At 32.2% G+C, this 7858-nt stretch overlaps 2 pseudogenes; both read left to right on the top strand.

Annotated features, from left to right (window-relative positions):
- Window positions 1-3164: 3164 nt before the first annotated feature.
- Window positions 3165-3283, top strand: LOC112476264 (annotated as a pseudogene).
- A 102-nt stretch (window positions 3284-3385) lies between these two features.
- Window positions 3386-3504, top strand: LOC112476263 (annotated as a pseudogene).
- Window positions 3505-7858: the final 4354 nt, after the last annotated feature.

The following is a 7858-nucleotide window of genomic DNA, read 5'->3' as shown; positions in this document are numbered from 1 at the left end:
AAAATTCTATAATTTTACTCTCCTGCCATCTGTGCCAAACAGGAGCTGATTAAAAGAGAGTTTAAATAAAGTGAGTTTATATTAAAAGGGGGATCACCCACTGGACAGGCATCACTGGACAGGCATCACTAGACAGGTAACACAGGTATTCACCAACCATGAAGGTGAACATGGTTGAACATCCCCTCACGAAACCAAACAAACAAACAAACAAACCTTTATCTCTTATGTAGAGGCCAGCAATGTCCTCCCATTCATCTTCTTAACTTCCAAAAAGTTTTGGTATATAATGAAATATCCCTAATAGCTTTTCAAAGAGAAGCTTACAAGTCATAGACTCTATTTAGTCATTCCACCATGATGTACACAAAACCATATATATGCAACAGAGAACCATTTATCCCGTTGTAAATTAAAGTTAAAATTACTGAACAATGAAGTTTTACCTAATTAACACAATATAAAGATTCACAAAATAGCAAATTGTAGTTTGGGGACATTCTAGAAAGTTGAAACTACAGAAAGAATGAAAAACCAGTGACTTCAGGCGAAGGGCTGGTATAGAGTATTTGAACAATCTGGTCAAATATTATAAAATTACCATCATGCTCTGTTTGCATTTACCCTGGCAAATAGAGGATTGTAATGAATCTTCTAAAAAAGAGCCCCCCACTCCCCACTCCGGGGACTAGATGGTGAAGAGATACATTGTTTTAAAATTAAGCACATCTCTATTTCCTAAAAGAAGTAAAGAAATAAACATTGAAGAATGGAATCAAGAGTTGACTATACACAACCTCCACTGTTGTAGGACCACTAGGAAAACATTGTGCTACAAAGTGATTTCCACCCAAGGACTTCCTTCACAAGAATATAGAAGAGACAGAATTATAAGTGTTCCAAGACAGTTCACAGCATCCTTCGATTTGGGTTTATTTTACTCCTCATACAAATTTAATAGAAACTTTGGCTTTCAGACACTCTTCTAGGCACAGAGGCTACAAGGAGATTTACTCAAGAATAACATTCAATTGCTCACAACTTACAACTAAATGGGATACAGAGTTATAGAAGTCAATAACTACAATAAAATAAGTGCTATAAAAAGGTGTATGTGAAGTGTTTTCAGATCAAAGAGCAGTTAAGGATGGAGCCTTTAGGGAAATTGCAGAAAGTTTCATAGAAGTCACACTTGAATGTCATCTTGAAAAGTGAGTGAAAAAAAATTTCTAGATGGACAAGGCAAGGAAGAATATTTCTGGTAGGAGTTTGCTAATATTTAAAAACTGAATGTAAGTGGAAGCGTTAGAAAACAGGTCTGTCTGGATCAATGTCTGTCTCTGTGGGTAATAGAAAAAGATGGAGTGGTAATTTAAGTTCAGTTAGACTACAAAGAACTGAAGTGAACCAAATATAGGTATATAAGACTTCACTTGAAATCGGAATTAATCCATAATGATTTAAATAAATGTGGAAGTAGCAACAAATACCCCATGCAGAAGAATTCCAAAAACATAGAGATACTCCACTCTCAAGAAGATGTAGTTTGCACTCCCCACTCTTTAAGTCCAAGAGGTCTACAGTGACTTTTTCTTTCCAAGAATATAGTATGGAAAGGGTGAAAAGATAGTAACTTTAGAGTGGAGAAATCTCACTAACTCTGCCTCAAATAGATAATTAAGGTCAATATCAAGAGTGATAAGCCGTGTTGATAAGTGCCCTTGATATGATGTAATAATGAAAATGGCACTCTATCTCCATAATCTTCCTCCCAAAACCCACAACCCCAGTCTAATTAGAAAAACATGAGACAAATCTTATCCAAGGGGTATTTTACAAAATACATGACCAATATTCTTCAAAATTGTCAGGGTCATGAAGAAGTTCAAGGAATTTTCACACCCAAGAAGAAGCCTAAGGAGACACAATAACTAAATATAATTTGGCAACATGGATGGGACCCTGGAACAGAAAAAGAATATTAGGTAAAAACTTAAAAAAAAAAAAAAGGGTAGAATAAAGTATGGACTTTAGTTAATAATGTGTCAATATTTATTCGATAATTTTAACAAATGTACCAAACTAATGTAAGCGGTTAATAATAGGGGAAATTGGGTGTAGGACTTATGGAAACTAATCTTTACAATTTTTTTTTAAATCTAAGAGATAAAGATTTTTTTAAGTGTAAATTAAATAGTCTTTTACATATAACAACTAGGGCAGGAAAATTTATTCAGTCAAAATAGTTTGATGAGTCAGTTTAGTAGATCTAGCCTCATATTAAGCAAAAGTAGGACTTTGTTATCTTCCATGGTCACATTTTTCTCATATTCATTTAAAAAATATAAATTCACTCTCTGAAGTCTTCCTAAAGTCTTATTTCATGATGTGTAGCTTTAGTCATTTCTCATACCGTCATTCTGATTAGTGTAATTTCTAAGACAAAGCAGATTAAAACAAAGAAAGCCAGCAAATGACATTCCAGAGTCACACAGTTAAAATCTAGAAATGTAAAAACCAAAAGTCAGATTTTTTGACAGTGGGCCTGTAAATTAACCATGGGGCAAACAACTCATTATTGTAGCAGTTTCCATAGTGATATAGATTATTACTTATATCATTAATAAGTGAGCAGTTTCAATCAGAGAAAGATGTCAGATTCATTTGTAAGTTAATATGGATAACAAATATATCCTATGTTTTGGAAGATAGTCTCAATATCAAATATATTCTTCTACTGTCTTCGTGAATCATTAAAATATTCTAAAAATTTAATATTTCAGCATTTAATTAATATTTTTTCAGACTGGCATTTTCACCTGCAGAAGCATAAAGTTATTTGATAGATCATATATCTTATTTAGAAGGTGTAAAGGAAGAGTCACTGTACTAGAATTGCTAAATTTTTGAAATTGAAATTTCTTGAAATTTACTAAACTTTTGGCCTACTTTCCTTTAAGAAACAAAACAAAGCATTTTACAGTGAAATAGTACACATATATAAAACACATAAAATATAAACATACACATTAATAATCATAATTATCAACATGAAACCTCCACCCATGTCAAGAAATTTAGAACATCGACAGCAATACCGAAGTCCTAGGTAAGCTTCTTCCCACTTACAGAAATCTCACCCTCCTCAAAAAATAATCACTAGTGTCTATGGCCATGCTACCCTGAACAAGCCCGATCCCATCTGATCTTGGAAGCTAAGCAGGTTTGGTCCTGGTTAGTACTTGGATGGGAGACCACCTAGGAAGACCAGGTGCTGTAGGCGTAAAAAATAAAAAGGAAAAATAAGGAATTGTAAGCTGACAAGGCTAGGTAAGCTTCTTCCCACTTACAGAAATCTCACCCTCCTCAAAAAATAATCACTAGTGTCTATGGCCATGCTACCCTGAACAAGCCCGATCCCATCTGATCTTGGAAGCTAAGCAGGTTTGGTCCTGGTTAGTACTTGGATGGGAGACCACCTAGGAAGACCAGGTGCTGTAGGCGTAAAAAATAAAAAGGAAAAATAAGGAATTGTAAGCTGACAAGGTCCTTGAAATCTGTGAGGTCAGCCAAGGGTTGCCTTACCTAAAAACTAAATAAATAAACAAAATAATAATAATTACTACTTTAAGTTTATGTTGATTAACTCATTTTTTAATAGTTACATCAGCTAAATGTGTGTGTCTAATGTTACAGATTAGTATTTTTACATCTGTTTTTTTCCTTCAAATTCTTCTATTAAAAAATTTGTCTATGGGATTCATCCACATTGTGGTATGCATCTGCAGTTTATTACTTTCATTGTTATGTAGAATATACCATCTTCTGAAAATATCACAGTTTAAATACTCTACTGTTCAAGGACATATGCATTGTTTCCAGCATACAATTATGTATTTCTTCTGGTTATATACCTAGAATTGGAATGGCTGGTTTACAGACATGCTCACATTCAATTTTAGTAGACAATACCAAACTATTTTCCAAAGTGGTTGTCATATTTACAATAGCGCCGACACTGTTCATGATAATTCCTATGTTCACCATTTGTAAACATTTTTTATTACCAGTCTTTTTCATTTTAGCCATTTTGATAGGTATGTACTGGTATCATGTTGTGATTTTAGCATTTCCTTACTAATTACGGAAGTTGAACACAGTTTCATTTAGCTACTTGGATATCCTCTTTGTGATTTGGCTGTCCATTCTTTTACACATTTTCTCTAGTGATTTATCAGTCTTCTCACTGATTTGTAGGAATTCTGGATAAGAGTCCTGTGATAGTTCTATATGTTGCAAATATTTTCTTCCACTACACAATTTTCCTTTTCACTCAATGATTACATTTAGTAAACAGAACTCAATTTCCCTAGAGTCAAATCTATCAATCTTCTAATTTATCAGTCTTCTCCAATATGATTAGTGCTTTATGTGTTCTATATAAAAAAATTATTTCCCTACTGCAAGGTCATGGAGACATTCTTCATTCATCTTCTAACATCTTTGTTGTTTTGCCTTTAATAATTGGAATTGATTTTTATATATAGTGGAAGATAAGAATGGAGTTTCATTTTCTTCCAGGTGGATATCCATTATCCCAGCATTTTTATTGAACAATAGTCCCTATCACACTGTTCTTTATTCCAACTTTTCTCATAAATCAGGTGTCTGTGTTGAATGACTCTAATTCTGAGGGGTCTTCTGCTCTATTATTCTTTTCTCCTCTAGTTGTGAGTAAACCATGCTGTCTTAATTTTTGTAGTTTTTTTAATTAAGGCTTGATATCTGCTAGAATGAGCTTCTTATCTTTTTTGCCTTCTTCAAGTAGTGTCTTGGCTGTATATAATGTCTATATATTAGATATATAATATCTGTATCTACATATATATGTAATTATTAGAATAATTCCATCATTTTTCCTAAAAAATTAGTACTAGAGATTTAATCACTAAGATCATTCTGGAGAAAATTTATATCATTTATCACTTAAAGTCTTCCAATCAATGAAAATTATATATGTCTCTTTTATTTAGGTTTTGTTTGATTTTTCTCAATAATGTTTGAACTTCAAAGATAGTGGAGAAAAATTCCTACAACTGTTCAGGTACTGAGAACAATTTGACTATATAACGGTCTCAGACTTCTCTTGAATAATACAACATATACAAAGAAAACAGAGATATATGTTTTCATAAAACATTTCGACAAAAAAATTTACATATGTTGTTATTCATATGGGAAATAAGGCATTCGTGAATATTCAAGGCTCTGAAACAACAACTTATATGTTATCTAACAAGTTTCTCATAGATATAGTCTAGCTGATAGAAATAGAAACCAAATTCAAGGGGAACAAAATCAAAATTAAAAATAAATACTGATCATTGAAATCAATTAAACATGTCAATTTAGGTAGAAATAATTACTGAAAATGTGATTTAAAAATGAAAGACAATATCTTGAGAATAATTTTTGAAATGTAAGATTCCTGTGGTAAACAACCATTTTAATAAGGAACAATGTCTAATAATCTCTTTTCTAAGATATAGGAAAAGGGGAAAGACATGGTAAATGAAGGTATGACAAATTTCTCCCCTGAATATGGGTAAGCCAATCATTTTTTGTTTTTATTGACTATGATAATTAAGAAACTAGAGACTTTGGGGCAAATTTCAAAGCAAATATTAGCACACTTAAAAGTAATTTCAGAAATACAAACTAAGAAAACACAATACCCTCCTATGTGGTAAGTCTAGTAAGAGTTGGGGAAATGGTAATCAACATGTTATAGTTCCCTGCTCTTGAGAGGAATATAGTCTAATGATGAAAACAGATAATTACATGTAATAAATGTCTTTTTGTAACATTTTATATTGTCTAACACAATGACCTAATGCTTCCTAAACAAAGTAGTGACAATTGTCAGCCATTATTCCTCCTTGAATCTAAAAAGATTAAAAACTGTTTTTAATCTTAAAGCACAAAACTAACATTTAACTTGATATATAAATATGAACATATTTTGAAACATAAAATTAAAAATTTGCTTTGTTTAACAAGGTTTCTCCTTTTATTAAGAGATTAAATTTTACCAAATAATTTTTTCACATAACTTTTAAAAACCTTTTATTTGATAAAATGGTCACTGCATTCAGAGATATTCTAATATTAAACCAACCTCCATAGCTAAAACAAACCTCACATTGGTTATGTTTTTTTTTAATAAACTGCAGATTTCAATTACTAGTATTTTTATATTTGAGTATAAATATTTATGTTATTTATTATTTGTATTATATTAGTTGTATATTTTTTAAAACACTATTATATGGTGTTTACAAGATAATTTTGTTGATCTTAAAACCAAGAATTCGGCACAGAAAATGCTTTGCTGGCCATTTTAATTCAGAAGGAAGGCTCTTTTAGATAACTTTCTTAATGTCTTACCTGGATATTTATCTTTCTAATTTTTCATTTTATTCAGTTAATTTTGGTAATTTATAGTTTCCTAGGGATTGTGTGTAAGTGTAAAGAACAGAGAGCCAACAGTGGTTAACAATTAAATGTAAGAGAAGAGGGGGAGTCAGTCAGTCCTCAACGAGATGATGAGGAAAGGATGTAAAGTGAGAAATTTATAAATAATCTAAGGATATAGATTTTTTTATCACTTTAGAACACAGTATCACAATAATAGCTAATACTCTTAGATATTTAGAGCTACTTTTATGTACCAGGTACTGTTCTAAGTAGGGTAACTGTTTATGGTTGTTCAGGCAGTGTACTGCAGAATTTCAGGGGCACCATTTACACTGCCGTCTATGTTGTTCATGGAATTGTTTAGTGTAAACCCTGAGTGTCAAACACAGTGGCCCTCTCTTAAGCACTTTATACAGTAACATATGTAACTCTCAGAAGAACCCTAAGAAGTACTATTATCAATTATCTCATTTTATAGATAAGGAAATAGGCGGAAAGAAATTAAACACCTTGCCCAAGATCCCACAGCTAGAAGCATAGAGCCAGGCTTCACTCTAGCTCCAGACCATCACATTACTACAAAGAAAATAAAGTTTTGTTGAATTAAACTAATCTGTACAGAATTAAAAACAAATTTTTCTGCAAGCTAAGAAAAAAGGAAGAACTCAGTTCAGAGCAGGGTGACAGAATCAAATCAGTGGAAGAGGTAACAGGAAACTGTCTTGAAGGTATGAGTGGAATTAAAAAAAGAGACAGCAGAAGGGCTCTCCTGATGGCCCTAACTCATCAGCCAAAATGAAAGCTAAAACGTTATCAATGACCAGCATTTAAACATGTAGTGTCTCCACCACAAATGCATGCCCCTGCTTTTAGGCACCCAAATAACATTCATTATTCGATTCTATATTCATCATTCTCTAGCTTTTCTTTTTATAAAGTTCATTGCATCAATATATTCTTTTTAAAAAGTATATATATGTATTTGTGTTCAACTCCTGTTTTTCTTACTTTAACTTCTATATATTAACAACCATAATTATTCCTAATGTGTGTGTGTGTGTGTGCATGCGTGTGTGCACACGCACACGTGCATGTAAAGAATGTATCATGATTTATGTAGTTTGGGGACGGACTTGTTATGATCTATTCATTTTGCTATGTACCACTTTTGTCTGTTCTTTTTTGTTTGCTTCATAATATTCTGTTGTACGATATACCATAATTTACTTACCAATTCTTCTAGTAATGGATATCTTTATAGTTTACAGGCTTTGTCAATGCAGGCAGTGTTGCTTTGAAAATTCTTGTACAGAACTCTTGTTCTCTTAAGATCTAATTTTGGATAAATCACCAAGAGTAGATTTCTTGGGTCCTAAGTTTG

This window comes from Pteropus alecto, unplaced genomic scaffold (genome assembly GCF_000325575.1).
Source record: "Pteropus alecto unplaced genomic scaffold, ASM32557v1 scaffold12, whole genome shotgun sequence".
Classification (NCBI taxonomy): Eukaryota; Metazoa; Chordata; class Mammalia; order Chiroptera; family Pteropodidae; genus Pteropus; species Pteropus alecto.
Note: the sequence above shows the minus strand (reverse complement) of the source record. Positions and strands in the feature narration are given on the sequence as shown.